At 40.9% G+C, this 14,751-nt stretch overlaps 1 pseudogene across 1 annotated transcript in view; it reads left to right on the top strand.

The window, feature by feature from the left end:
* LOC105517731 overlaps nt 1–14,751 on the top strand; it is a 731,019-nt pseudogene that overhangs the window by 704,526 nt on the left and 11,742 nt on the right. Inside the window, exons 14-16 of the transcript XR_001002708.1 lie at nt 11,360–11,433; nt 12,076–12,252; nt 14,380–14,460. The product of XR_001002708.1 is annotated as a ribosome biogenesis protein BMS1 homolog (transcript). The remainder of the gene's footprint in view (nt 1–11,359; nt 11,434–12,075; nt 12,253–14,379; nt 14,461–14,751) is intronic.

Here is a 14,751-nt window from a genome sequence, read left to right as displayed (position 1 = left end):
CAACATTGTCTCAGTGACTTACAGCTTTATACTTAGTCTTGGAATTAGGTAGTTTTCAACTTTAGGTAGTTTTGCAAACTTTAGTCTCCTTTTCAAAGTGGTTTTGGTTAATCTAGGTTCTTTGCATTTTCATATAAATTTTAAGATGAGCATGTCAATTGCTACAAAAAAGCCCACTGCAATTTTGATTGGGATTTCATGAAACTTGTAAACAATTTGGGAAAATTGACATATTAACCACGTTGACTTTTCTGATCTATGAACATAGTATCTCTCCATTTATCTTGCTCTTTAATTTCTCTCAGCAAGGTTTTCAGGATACAGGTCTTATACAACCCTCAACAATTTATTTTCATATCAACTTGTATTTGTGTATGGTTAACATGTAAGAAATACAATTTATTTTTTATATTGCTCTGTATCCTGCAATGTTGCTAAATTACTCATTAGTTTTTGTTTGTTTGTTTGTTTGTTTGGGACAGAGTCTCTCTCTCTTTGTCACCCAGGTTGGAGTGCAGTGGCGTGATCTTGGCTCACGGTAGCCTCTGCCTCCCAGGTTCAAGCGATTCTCATGTCTCAGTTTCCCAAGTAGCTAGAATTACAGGCAGCCACCACCATGCCTGGGTAATTTTTGTATTTTTAGTCGAGACGGGGTTTCACCATGTTGGCCAGGCTTGTCTTGAACTCCTCACCTCAAGTGTGTATTTGGAGGGGAGAGGTAAACTTTGACTGAAGAGTGTTGATGGTTTTCTAAGTAAATACTTCTTCCTATCCTAACGATTGTTTTCTTTTATGCTGCTTTTTCTTCTGTTGTGCACAATAAAGCCTGGGGTTCCAACTTCTGCTTTGACCTTTCACTCTGGTCTAATCTCATATGGTTCTCCCAATTTCTGTGCAGGATGGTTCTGGGAGCCGAGGAGGAGCCCTCTTTCTCTACAGAGAGGCTAAGATAGATGTCAGTGGTTTTACTTTCTTTCTTTCCTATCTGGATGACTTAACTTTTCTTGCCTTACTGCCCTGGCTTAAACTTCCAGGACAGTGTGGATAAGAAGTCAAAGTAAAAATCCTTGCTTTGTCCTGATTTTGCTTATTTTCCAAGTGAACTTAAGAATCACCTTTCTTATTTCCAAAAGAAAACTTTGTGGTGTTTTTTTTTCCTAAGAAAACTTTTAATTTTGAGGTAATTGTAGTTTGACATGCACTTGTAAGAACGAATACAGAGAGATCTCCCGTATCTTGTACTATAGCACTATCTGTGTATATATGTACTATATATACTATGTGTACTGTAGTACAAGGTCACAGCCTGGATGCCAGCATTGATGCAATCTGCTGATCCTGTGTAAATTTTTCCAGTTTTACTTGTGTGTGTTTGTGTTTTACATGTGTGTGTACTTCTGTGCTCTTTTATCACATGTGTAGGTTTGTGTGTCTACCAACAGTTAAGATACAGAGCAGTTCCATCACAAGGATTGCTTGTATTGCTGTTTTATAAACACACCCACGCCCCTGATGTTCCCCAGCCCCCAGTTCCTTCCCTTATGAACCATAATGTGTCTTCTGTTTCTACAATTTTGTCATCCTCAAGAATGTTAAATAAACAGAGTTATACAGTCTATAACCTTTTGGGAGGGGCTTTTTTTCACTCAGCATAATTTCCTGGAGATCCATTCATGTTAATGTATGTACCATAGTTCATTCCTTTTTATTGCTGAATAGTGCTGCCTTGTATAGATGTACTGGTTTGTTTAACCATTCATCTGAGATCAAGCTGGGTTGTTTTCAGTTTGTTTTGTTCTGTGTTTTTTAAAGAAAGGGTCTTGCTCTGATGCCCAGTCTGGGGTGCAATGGTGCGATCTTGGCTCTCTGCAGCCTCAACCTCCTAGGCTTAAGTGATCTTCCCACATCAGCCCGCCAAGGATCTGGGACCACAGGCATGGACTACTGCACCTGGCTAATACTCATATTTTTTGTAGAGACAGGATCTTGCTGTGTTGCTCAGGCTGGTCTTGAACTCCTGGCCTATTTTCAATTTTTGACTATTAGAATTGAGCTACTATGAACACTTGTATACAAGTTTTTGTGTAAATATGCACTTTCCACTTTTCTGGGAAATAAATGCCCAATAATGCAATTGCTGGGTCATATGGTAATTGCACAGTTTCATAGGAGACTGCCAGAGTAGTTGGGCCATTTGATGTTTCTACCAGCAATTATGCGAGTGATCCAATTTCTTTACATCCTTGCCAGTGTGTGGTGTTCTCACTGTTGTTTATTCTAGCTATTCTAATAGGTATGTGATATTTCACTGTGGTTTAAACTTCCCTGATGACTAATAATGGTGAGCATTTTTTCATGTGTTTATTTGCATTTTTATATCTTGTATACAGATATAAAGTATCTGGGGATGTCTTTGGGGTTTTTTTTGCACTTTTAAAAATTGAGTTGGGTTGGGTACTGTGAGTTCATTACATATTTAACTCCATTGTCAGATGCGTGATTTGCAGATATTTTCTCCTAGTCTGTAGTTTTCACTTTCTTAACAGGGCCTTTCACAGAGCAAAAGTTTTTATTTTTGATGAAATCCAATTTACCAGTTTTTGTTTGTTTGTTTGTTTGTTATAGGGAATGTCAAATTTGTTTCAAGTGGAGGAACTATTTCCTATTCTTTGATCCTGAAGCTTTTCTCCTATGTTGTTTTCTAAAAGTTTTTTTTTTTTTTTTTTTGAGATGGAGTCTCGCTCTGTTGCCCAGGCTGGATTACAGTGGCATCATCTCAGCCCACTGCAACCTCTGCCTCCTGGGTTCGAGGGATTCTCCTGCCTCAGCCTCCTGAGTAGCTGGGACTACAGGCGCGTGCCACCTCATCTGGCTAATTTTTTGTATTTTTAGTGTAGATGGGGTTTCACCATGTTAGCCAGGATGGTCTCAATCTCCTGACCTCATGATCTGCCCACCTCTGCCTCCCAAAGTGCTGGGATTACAGGCGTGAGCCACCGCGCCTGACCCTAAAAGTTTTGTAGTATTTTTTGTTTTCTCTTTACACCCATGATCTATTTTGATTTTATGAGATATGAGGCTTAGGTCAAGGTTTATATTTTTGCATGTGGGTGTATAATTTTCCTAGCACCATTTGTTCCATTGAATTGTTTTTGACTTTTGTAAAAAAATAGTTGAGGATCTTTGTGTGGATCTATTTCTGGGTTCTCTTGTGTTCCATTGACTTCATGTGTCAATCCCTTGGCCAGTACCACCCTTGCTGTGTAGGTTCCTGTAGCTTTATAGTGAGTGTTAATGTTGAGTTAGAGTGTCTACTCTTACTTTATTCTTCTTTTTCAAAATTGGTTAAGCTATCCCAGGGCTTGTGACTTTCTATATAAATTTTAGCATAAACTTGTTTATGTCTACAGCAACTTAGCTGAGATTTTGATAGGAATTGCATTAAACCTATAGATCAGTTTGGGGGAGAATCTTTTTCTAGTTTGAGTATTAAAATATATGAACACAGTATACTTATTTATTTTAGTTTTTTTATTTCTTTCATCAGTATTATGATTTTCAGCACACTGATTGAAAATATGTTTTGATAAGTTTAGATCTAAGTATTTCATTTTGATTGATTTTCATTTGTCTTTTATCCTGCTAAACTCACTTATTAGTTGTAGGAGGGTTGTGTTTTGTTGTGTTTTTGTAGATTGCCTGGAATCATCTACACAGAAAATTGTGTAGAAAACATAGGGACAGTGTTATTTCTTTCTTTTCAACCTGTATGGCTTTTCCTTCTTCTTTTTTTTTTTTTAATTAAATTGTTTGGGGATAGAGATGGGGTCTTGCTATGTTGCCCAGGCTGGTCTCAATTTCCTGAGCTGCAGTGATCTGCCTGCCTCAGCCTCCCAGAGTGCTGAGATTACAGGTGTGAGTGACCTCTCCCGGCCTTCTTTTTGTTTTAAAATTTTCTGCCTTAATTCAGTGACTGGACTTTTACTACAATGTGGAGTAGGAGTGCTGAGAGTGGACTTCCTACGTTGTTCCCAATCTTTTCACTGTTATCTGTTTATTATCATGATAGGGTGTAGAATTCTGTCTAATGCCTTTTGATGTCAGTTGCTACAGTCATCTGGATATGGGTTTCACTCTTCACTCTTTTGATATAAATTACATTGATCTTTTCAATTTTACTTTTTGAGACACAGTCTTCCTCCATCACCCAGGCTGGAGTGCAGTGGTGCGATCATGGCTCACTGCAACTTTGACCTTCTAGGCTCCAGTGATCTTCCTGCCTCAGCCTCCCGAGTAGTTGGGACTACAAGTGTGTGCCATCATACTTGGCTAATTTTTTGTTGTTGTTGTTTGTTTGTTTTGTAGAGCCAGGTCTTATTGTGTTGCACAGGTTGGTCTTCAACTCCTGGCTTCAAGCTATCTTCCCACTTTGGCCTCCCAGTGTTAGGTTTATAGGCAGGAGTCACTGCACCTGGCCCGATTCATTTTTCGAATGCTGAACCAGATTTGCATTCCTGGAATAACTCTCACTCGGTCATGAATAAAAATAAAAATACAACATATGGAAATGTGTGTGTTTTTTTGTTTTTTCTTTTCATGTCAGATGGTTAATGTGCTAATGTTGTAACAAGGGTCAAGGGTGGCATATCCCACATACATGCATGAATACCCAGTCATCACACTTATGAACTACGAAAAGATTGCCATGTGAAAATTTTTATACAAATCTTTTTGTGTGTTGTTGGATTCCATTTGATAGTATTTTGTTGAGGACTTTTTGCATTCATGAGGAATATTGGTCCGTGGGGTTATTTTTTGTTTGTTTTCTTTTTGTGGTGTGCTGTCTTCATCTGGTTTTGGCGTCGGGATAATACTAGCCTCATAAAATGAGTTGCAAAGTGTTCCTTATTCTGTTTTCTGGAAGAGTTTGCATGGAATTGGTATGAATTCTTAAATATTTGGTGTAATTCTCCAGTGAAACCATCTGGGCCTAGTGATTTCTCATTCAGAAGCTCTTAATTACAAATTTTGTTTCTTTAATGGTATAGGATGATTCAGGTTATCTATTTCATCTTGCCTGAATTTTGGTAGTTTATGATTTTCAAGGTATTTCAAGGCCTGTTAGGGAAGTGGAAGTTGCACTGAGTGCCTTCTTGAAGAGAACAGCTTGGGTAGTCTGAGGGTAATGTTTAGAGTATTTGCCTAATACTCTTTAATGGCTGCAGGAGCCTTTTTGATAATCCCTGTTTTATTTGTGATGTTGTTGGTTTATGTCTTCTCTGTTTTTATCTTTGTCATAAAATTTATTAGTTTTGTTGATTCTATTCAAATAAACAGTTTTTTCTTCCATTGATTGTTTTCTGTTTTCAATTTTATTGATTTCTGCCCTTTATTATTTCTGTTCTTCTGCTTGTTTGGGGTTTATTTTGTTCTTTTTGAAATTTCTTAGATTATTGGTTTATCTTTTATCATTTCTAAAGCGAGCATTTAGTGCTTAAATTTCCTTCTCAGCACTGCTGAGCTGCACCCCACAAATGTTCAAATGTTGTGCTTTCATTCATATTTCCTTTGGCACTTCTTTTTGGCCCATGCATTATTTATAAATATGTTGTTTTAATTATTAAGTATTTAGAGAGTTTACTGTCTTTCTGTTGTAGATTTCTAGCTTGATTACATTATGTTCTAAGAACATATTCTTATGATTTGAATTCTTTTAGATTTGCTGTGATTTCTTTTATTGCCCCAAATGTACTTTTTCTTGGTAGATGTTCTGTTGTCCTTAAAAATGTATGTATTTTGCTGTTGGGGAGTGGGGTGTTGTACGGATGTCAGATTTTGCTGATTGACTGCTCAGATCTCTTGTAAATCTTTGCCCCTTTTCTACCTAGTTTCATTCTGTCACTTATGCTAGATGCAGTGGCATGAACATGGCTCATTGAAGCCTTGACCTCCTAGGCTCAAGCAGTACTCCTGGCTTAACCTCCTGAGTAGCTGGGACTATAGGTGTGTGCCACCACACCTGGCTAAATTTAAAATGTTTTGGAGAAACAAGGCCTTGCTATGTTGCCCAGGCTTGAACTCCTGGCCTCAAGCGATCCTTTGTCTTGGCCTTCCAGAGTGCTGGGATTACAGGCATGAGCCACTACGCCCAACCTCTGCCTAGTTTTAACAGTTGCTGAGAGGAGGATGTTGAAGTAGATGTCTTCTTGGTGGGTTAATCCTTTTGTCATTAAGCAGTTGTTATGGTCACTTCCTTTCACGCCATTGGTGAAGGAGGGGTCCCTGCCCTAAAGTGTAGGAGATGGCTGAACACGACACCTGGTGTGGATGGATGAGATTGACAGCAGTGTTTTAGTCACATAAACCCACAGCTCAGAGGAGAACACTGAATGCCACACAGGGTCAGATGGGCACCGTACTCTGTAGCGGAGTGAGGGCTGGGGGCTGAGGAGGCAGGCAGGCTTGGTAGTAACAAGAGCACACAATGACTAATGGTTCCTGAGGGGGAATGCAATTGGCTTGTTTGAATAAATTCATGGGCTGGCAGACAGGTGAAGTGAAACTTCTTAGGCTGAGGTGCAGCTGCTCTGGCTGATAAAATAACTAGCCAGGTGGGGAGCCTTTCCTCCTGGGTGGCAGGGTAGGAGCTGTCTGTCAGAAACAAGAAAACCCATGGCTAGGCCTCTGGGGCCCTGTAAGGCTCAAAGATGTCAAGGCAGCATAGGAAATTTTAGATCTTAAAATTCAGTGAAGACCCTCTCCAGCTCTGGTAAATTATTTTGCTTGAAGTCTATTTCATGAGATATTAATATATTCACTCCTGTTTCCTTAAAAATATTAATGATTACATAGGATATCTTTTTCCATTCTTTTACTTTCAGCCTACTTAGGTCCTTAAGTAAATTTGAAGTTTCTTATGAACAGTATCTAACTGGGCCATGTGTTTATTATAGGCTCTCCATCAATCTGTCTTTTGGTTTATTTAGACCATTTACATTTAAGGTGCTTATTGTTACGTAATTGCTTAAGTCTGATGTTTTTATTATTTTCTTTGTTTCCTTTTTCTTTCCTTCCATCTTCATCTATTTCTGTATAATGTAGTTACATGTATCCCTTTGTATAGTCTTACAGTGTTTGTTCTGGATGTTACAATATGCCTATTGTAATATAGTAGTCTACTGGTACCAGTATTTACTACTTCAAAGTGTGGAAACCTTCCTTCTATTTAGGCCTCTTTACTTTTCTACTTTTGTAAATCACTGGCTTGAGTATCAGGTGGTGGTATAGTTTTTGTTTCAGTTATCAAATGTGATTTTAAGAACTGTGGATTGTCTAGTGTATGTATCCACATTTCTGGTCCCTCCCCTGATCCCATGTTCATCCCTTCTGCATAAGAACTTTTTGTAGCTGTTTTTTTATTTTGATTTTTTTTGTTTTAATATTTTGTATTATGGAAATGACAGAACATATCTCTGTAGCCCTTTTCTTTAACATTTCTAAATTTACCAGTGACAAATTCCTGTATTCTCTTCCTCTGAGAATGTCTTTATTTCTCTCTTCATTTCTGAAGGGTAGTTTCATGGGATACAGAATTTGTAGCCAACAGTTTTTTTTGTTTTTTTTTTTTAGCAATTGAAAATGTTGTGCCATTTCTTTCTGGCGTCCATGATTTTAGAGGAGAAATACAATGGCATTTGAGTTGGCGTGTCCCTACAGGCATTCTGCCTCTTTTGGTCTTTGTTTTTAGTTTTGAAAGTTTAATCAGTGTTGCTTTCTTTTGCTATACTTTGAGGTTTGCCCAGCTTCTTGAATCTGTAAGTTTATATCTTTCGCCAAATGTGGGAAGCATCAGGAATCAGTTATTTGCATGCTTTCGCAGCTCTGGTCTCCTGTGGGACTCAGATAACATAAATGTGGGGTCTTTTGTTATTGTCCCACAGGTCCGCGCAGCGCTGTTCATTTGTTTTCAGGTTATTTTCTCTCTGTTGTTCAGACTGGGTGAATTCTGTTGATCAGGGTTCAGCTTCTCCGATTCTCTCCTCTGTCATCTCCACTTTTACTCAATAGAGCCCATCCAGAGAGATTTTTTCAAATTTCTGTTACTGTATTTTATATTTCTGTAATTTCCATTTGATTCTTCTTCAGTTTCTTTGCTGACGTTTTCAGTTCTTTGTTTGTTGCCATAGGATTTGTAGTTGCTTGTTGAAGCATTTTTATACTGGCCGTTATAAGCGATGAGTCAGATGATTCCAACATCTGACTCATTTCAGTATTGGTGTCTTCAGTTGTCCTTTCACATTAAAATTATGATTTTCTCAGTGGTATGACACGTCATATTCTGTTTCATCCTACATATTTTGGTTATTCTGTTAGGAGGCCTATGTAAATTTTTTATTCTTGCAGGCAGTCCTCCTGTTTAAGTTTAGTCTGTAGGTCCTGGTCTACTTTGTGGGCTGTAATTCCAATGAAAATTTAATTTCAGAGCCTTCGTGGTGTTATTTTGGACTGTTTGGTGTATCTGGTATCACTGGGGCTCTCCCACCAGTCCCTGCTGATGCCCACCTGAGGGAACAGGGGAGCTGCCCCAGGCTGGGCCACCTGCTGCAGCTAGGTGGGTAGGGAATGGTGGTTGTCTTGGTGTGTGGAGCTAGTTTTCTTGTTGTGGGGAAGATCTCCCTTGATCTGGGGGGATTGAGCCTGCCTGGGTTGCCTTCTATTCTAGGTTGGGAGTTGGGAAACACTGGGTCTGGGTCACCTTCCTGTTGGATGGGATCCAGGGAGACACCTGGCCACAATGTATTCTCTAGTCCTAGAGTCCCTCAGCAGCCTTTTTCTTTCCACCTTTAGGAATTCTCCATTGGTCTTCTCCTGTCTATTATTTCTAGAGTTTAGGTTACGCTTCTTAGTCAAGAGGGAATAATGTGTTGTCTTCTCTAGACCAGAAATCCTTAGTGGTGGTTTTGGGTTGTAACTGTGCTAAAGGGAGAAAGGGAGAATTGGCGTATTTGTGATGTCAAGTCTTTCTTTTCAAATGAGGACATATCATCATTCAGTAGATGATATTTACAACACTTACTTCCTTGGGTTGAAGAATGTGGTTAAGGCAAGGAAAGTACTTAACACAGTGCCTGGTGCGGAGAACACTTACGAGTGTTGGTGGTGATGCTATTTCTTTTGTCCTTTGGTGGCATATTAAAGCTTTTCTTCTTTTTTTAAAAATAAATTTCCAGTGCATTTCTTGTTAGGTTTATTCCTGTTTTATCCTGTTTTGCTTTTATTACAAATAGGAGCTTCCTATCTCTTATAACTTCTACCTGGTTCTTTGGCCCTTATGTGAAAATGTTTTAATAGTCTTCTAAATGTTGCTCTCCCAGGTTGAGGCAGGAGGGTTGCTTGAGCCCAGGAAGTCAGGCTGTAATGCACTATGATAGCCACTGCCCTCCAACCTGGGCAACAAAGCAAAAACTCTACCATCTCTTAAAATAAGAAAAGTAAGTCAGATCATTCCACTGTCTTGTTCAAAATTCTCCTCAACTTCTCATCTCACTCAAGTAAACCCAAAATTCTTTTTTTTTTCTCTGTCACCCAGGCTGGAGTGCAGTGGCCGGATCTCAGCTCACTGCAAGCTCCACCTCCCGGGTTCATGCCATTCTCCTGCCTCAGCCTCCCGAGTAGCTGGGACTACAGGCACCCGCCACCACGCCTGGCTAGTTTTTTTGTATTTTTTAGTAGAGACAGGGTTTCACCATGTCAGCCAGGATGGTCTCGATCTCCTGACCTCGTGATCCGCCTATCTCGGCCTCCCAAAGTGCTGGGATTACAGGCTTGAGCCACCGTGCCCGGCCTACCCAAAATTCTTACAATGACCTAGAACTGTGCCATCTAATATGGTGGGCATTAGCCACCTGTAAGTAAATTTAAACCTATTTAAAATAACATAAAATTTTAAATTTTAATTTAAAATTTAATCTTCAGTCTTGCTAGCCACATTTCAAATGCTTAATAACCACTTGAAATATTGTAATTTGCTATCAAGTTAGGCAAAGCAGATATATAGCATTTCCATCAGCACAAAAGTTCTATTGGAAACCATTGGTCTAACATCTGGAAAGGTTATTAACTGCCTGCCTGTGGGCAAAACACACTTCCCTGATGCATTTTTTTGGTGGTTGGTTGATTAATTTTTAGATAACTGGAATTTGGTACCAGCAGTTATTTGTGTGATTTAAAATTTTAAAAACTTGTATCTTGAAGAGAATACAGAATATTACAATTTTTAAAAAAAGTTGCTCTCACAAATGAGTTTTAACTTGTCTATTTCTTTCATTCTTTTTTCTTTTCCTTATTTTTTTTTTTTTTTTTTTGACACATGGTCTCACTCTGTCACCCAGGCTGGAGTTCAGTGACGCAATTATGGCTCACTGCAACCTCTGCCTCCCGGGCTCCCAAAGTGCTGGGTTTATAGGCATGGGCCACTGCACCCAGCCTTACTTGTCTATTTCTTTTAAAAATGGGACCTATAATTGAGCCCAGAGCTGCAAAAACAGATGAAGGAATGAATGAGTGAATAAGCTCTTCCCATGGGTTTGGTGGTCTACTCTTAATCTAAATGCTATGTTTTATATAATCTAAGATTTCCCCTAGGTGTGTTACGTGATTGTGTTGTGTTGAACTTACATTGAGACTCCTTTTAACATGTGCTGGTATCAGCGTGGGGCTTTTCTATTCACTCTTTGAACTATTCGTTTGGGGGACATAGATAGACTATGTCTCTCATAAAGAGTGTCCATTGGCTGCATGTGTTGGCTCATGCCTGTAATCCCAGAGCTTTGGGAGACTGCAACAGGAGGATCATGAGGTCAGGAGTTCGAGACCAGCCTGGCCAATATGGTGAAATCCCATCTCTACTAAAAATACAAAAATTAGCCAGGCCTGATGGTGGGCGCCTATAATCCCAGCTACTCGGGAGGCTGAGGGAGAATTGCTTGAACCTGGGATGCGGAGGTTGCAGTGAGCCAAGATTGCGCTGCTGCACTCCAGCCTGAGTGACAGAGCGAGACTCTGTTTCAAAAAAAAGAGTGTCCATTATCTATACTGGAAAAATTGAAACTGATTTTAACATGAAGTTTGACATGAATGTGGATTGGGTCCATTTAGCCTATCCAAACAGATGATGAAATACTAACTGTTTTATGAAACATTCCCTAGTGCAAAGTTTTGCCTGTGTCTGTGTGTGTAGTGATGGGAATGGTGTGAATGAGGCTTGGAATGCAGAGCACACTGTGTGCCTGTGGTGGGTGGGGCCAGCAGCACATGCATGCCTGGCTCACAAAGCAGCCTTTGGGTGTGCTTTTCCCAGAGGAGTTCTATGGTGATTTTGAAGACTTGGAAACAGGGGACATGCACAAGGGAAAATCAGACCCCAATACTCAGGTATGACTTTGTTGTGGCTGGTTGTTCTTGGTCGTTGTGTTCTGAGAGAGGCCCATATTGAGAAATGCAAATCTTACTTGTGATGTGTGAAGATTGCAGACTGGATGGATAGATTTCTTACTAAAGGGTTGTGGGGATGTGGGGGCCAGAGAGAAGCTTCCTTGTTTACTTGTTAAGTTTTGGATGACAATCACTACCGCTTCTTGCCACAGTCATTTGCCAAGTCTGCTGTGATTTTTCATTCACAGAAGTCTTAGCTCCTCGGGCTTACATTCCACTGTTGCCATCATTCTCCTCCTCTTAAATTTAAGTGTCATTTAAAAGAATGAAGTCCCTGTTCTCCCTAATATTTCTTTAGAATAGGGTCTGGGAGCATCCCAGTGAGGGACACATCTGTTACCTTTATTCTAATTTGTGTTCCCAGCCAGCTTAAGGAATGGCAGCTAATTGTAATGCAGATATAACCATTTTCTATAGCAGTACCATGTTATTCAGAGAGAAAGGTCGTGTTATGTTTTGTTTTATTGATAATGATAACAGATTTTTGCTAAGATTTTTGTTTAAATAGAACTTTAAAAAGTCTAATGGTTAAAGAAGAGACCTTCATAACTGCACACAAAATTTTTCTTCTGGAAATTTAAGAATGAAGATGTAGAGAAAGAAGTTAAGGAAGAAATTGACCCCAACAAAGAGGAAAGTGCCACGAAAAAGCACTTGGATAACAAGAGAAAATTGAAGGAGATGTTTGATGCAGACTATGATGAAGGAAAAAGCACATTTTTTGATGATCTTAAAGGAAAAATGCAGAAACAAGCACAGGTGAGAAGCCTCAGTTCCTCTCAGCCCCTTATCAAGACTATCATAGCACAGGAATCCCTGATTTTGTTTGGGTCCCTGCTTCCTGTCCTGCTTCTGTGCCTTTCATTTGGACTCCTGGGTAGAGATGCATGTGAGTGTGTTTATTAATGCAGTGAGCTCATTGTTTCTGCAGTCAGAAGGTCACCAGAAAAAGATCCATACCTATTTTATAACAAGAATTAGGAAACAGAAATGACTGAGGCATGGTCTCTACTTTTGAGGCTTTTACAATGTAGTGATCTGAGACTGTGTGTTCATTTCAGTGCCAGCAAGCATTGGCTGCCTATTCCAATTGCTGCTCCCTGATTTGAATGGCAGGTGATCAGTGGCCCGTGTGGCTTATGGACATAGCAGAGCTCCCAGGAGGAGTGCTCTGAAAACTCATCCTGGTCAGAGTTCAGAAGGACATGTGGAGTGTAAGGGAGATGGTGTGGCCCTCCTGCCTGGGGGTGCTGAGCAGGTTGCTGGAGGCGGTGATCTCACTCTGAGGGAGACAGACACGGAAACATGTGTACAGTTGATGGTGAGCATCTGAGTTGCACCTTGTTAGTGAGGCCAGGAGTGCCTGTGTAAGCTGGAACAGATCTAAGTCTTCATTTAGTCAAAGAACTATCTCCTGATTAGGCATTAGCTTCGTGGTTGCTAGTCTGTGTTGACCTTTGACAGGCATGACTAGGTTAACTCTGAAGTTTTTGCTTCACACCATTTACAATTTAAAATTACCTAGAGCCTTGTGGGCCATTGGAAAAGACTGAACGTTTCACTCTGAAATGGGAGTCCTTGGAGGGTTTTGAGCAGAGGAGAGACATTCAGGTAATCGGATCACTCTGCCAAGAGATCAGTCGGGTGGCACAAACCAGAGAGCTGACAGTGGAAATGAGACAAAGAGTCAAACCCGGATAGACTTTATTTGGAAGCTGGGTCAGTAGGATTTCCTGGTGGACTGAATGTGGGATGTGTGAGAGAAAATGAGGATGGTGACTGGAAGTTCCTGGAAGGATGGGTTGTTGTAAGTTAGACAGGAAACCCTCTGTAGATGCAGCTTTGGGAAGATGATGTTTGGGTCGGCTGGGTGTCATGCAGACAAGTGGAGTGTCAGGTCTGGAGAGAGGTCTGGCCAGGGACTTAGATATACAGCCCTCAATATGTAGATGCTACTTAAAGCTGTGAGGTGGCCGGGGAGTGAGTGTAGAGTGAGTTGAAGGAGCAGCACTGGTGTGGGCGAGAGAGGACGACTGTGGTCATGAGGCCTGAGCAGTGCCCAGGAGGGAGAAGCAGTGTGAGCATGCACGCATGCAGGAGGCCAGCTGTACACGGAGACGACGTGCAGTTCAGATCCTGCTGCCATGTTAACTGCAGTGAAGGCAGAGTTGACCACTGGAGCAGGGGTGTGGAGGCCTTCAGTGATCTTAGCAAGCACCAATTTTCATGGATGTAGGAGAATGGGAACAGAGGAATTGGAGGCTGTGACTGCAGAAAACTTTTGAAGGGTTTTGCTGCAGAGAGAAGCAGAAAAATGGAGCAGTTGGTGGTGGAAGAAGTGGAATCAAAAGGTTTTGAGATAAGAGAGAGAACAGAGGGAAGAGCTGTTGGAATAAAGTCCCGGAAGAGTGGATGGTGTCTAGTGAGCCAGTGATGTGTGGCCCTGAGTAGAGGCCTGGACAAATCATCTGTGCCTGAGCTGCCTGTAGAACTTTCTGTGATCATGGAGATGCACGTGTGTTCTTCCCAATATTGTAACCCTGGCCGCAGGTTGATATGGACCACTTCCAGTGTGGCTAGTGTGATTGAGGAACTGTGTTTTAAATATTATGTAATTGTAATTAATTTTAATTTAAACAGCCACACATAGCTCCCCTATGGGCCAGGTTGGAGCTCTAATAAGGCTGGTTATGGGAGGAAACCCTGGTAGAGGGTTGACCATGGAGGTTCTTTTGTTTTTGGAGTGAATCAGGAAACAGCCATCAGCTGAGTGAAGGTGAGGGAGGTGGTGGGTGTTTGAAGACAGGGGGCAAGTGTGAAAGAATTGTTTGGAGAGGAAGGAAAGAAGGTGCGGACTGGAGACATTTCCAGTGTTCGGGCACACAGGGTTCCACAGAGTTACCTACATTTGCTGTCCCTTGGAGCAGCAGAGAAGAAAACGGGACATATTCTGAGCAGACTGCAGAGGTAAAATGTGTGGTTTTGTTTGTTTGTTTTGAGATGGAATCTCACTCTGTCGCCCAGGCTGGAGTGCAATGGCATGACCTCGACTCACTGCAACCTCCGTTTCCTGGGTTCAAGCAATTCTCTCACCTCTGCCTCCCAAGTAGCTGGGACTACAGGCACACACCACCATGCCAAGCTAATTTTTGTATTTTTATTAGAGACAGGGTTTCACCATGTTGGCCAGGTTGGTCTCAAACTCCTAACCTCATATGATCTGCCTGCCTCAGCCTCCCAAAGTGCTGGGATTACAGG

This window comes from Colobus angolensis, unplaced genomic scaffold (assembly GCF_000951035.1).
Source record: "Colobus angolensis palliatus isolate OR3802 unplaced genomic scaffold, Cang.pa_1.0 Scaffold306, whole genome shotgun sequence".
Lineage (NCBI taxonomy): Eukaryota > Metazoa > Chordata > Mammalia > Primates > Cercopithecidae > Colobus > Colobus angolensis.
Note: the sequence above shows the minus strand (reverse complement) of the source record. Positions and strands in the feature narration are given on the sequence as shown.